This window comes from Crocuta crocuta, unplaced genomic scaffold (assembly GCF_008692635.1).
Source record: "Crocuta crocuta isolate KB4526 unplaced genomic scaffold, BGI_CrCroc_1.0 scaffold267, whole genome shotgun sequence".
In the NCBI taxonomy this organism is placed as follows: domain Eukaryota; kingdom Metazoa; phylum Chordata; class Mammalia; order Carnivora; family Hyaenidae; genus Crocuta; species Crocuta crocuta.
This window is the reverse complement of record NW_027531899.1, coordinates 880,527-880,915: the sequence shown is the minus strand read 5'-3', so window position 1 is coordinate 880,915 and position 389 is coordinate 880,527.

Here is a 389-nt window from a genome sequence, read left to right as displayed (position 1 = left end):
GGCAATAAAAGCTCGACGAAAACAGTGTTTCAAGGGTAATTCCAGCTGTCAACATTTTTATCAAAGAAGAAAGATTGAAAACAAGTGAAGAAAGCCTTAGCTTTAGAAATGAAGTATGAGTGGGGGAGGCGCCTGGGTGGCTCAGTCAGTTGAGCGTTTGACTTCGGCTCAGGTCATGATCTCATGGTTTGTGGGTTTGAGCCCCGAGTTGGGCTCTATGCTGACAGCTCGGAGCCTGGAGCCTGCTTCAGATTCTGTGTCTCCCTCTCTCTCTGCCCCTCCCCCACTCGTGCTCTGTCTCTGTTTCTCTCTTTCTCTCTCAAAAATAAATAAACATTAAAATTTTTTTAAAAAAGGGGGCGCCTGGGTGGCTTAGTCGGTTAAGCGTC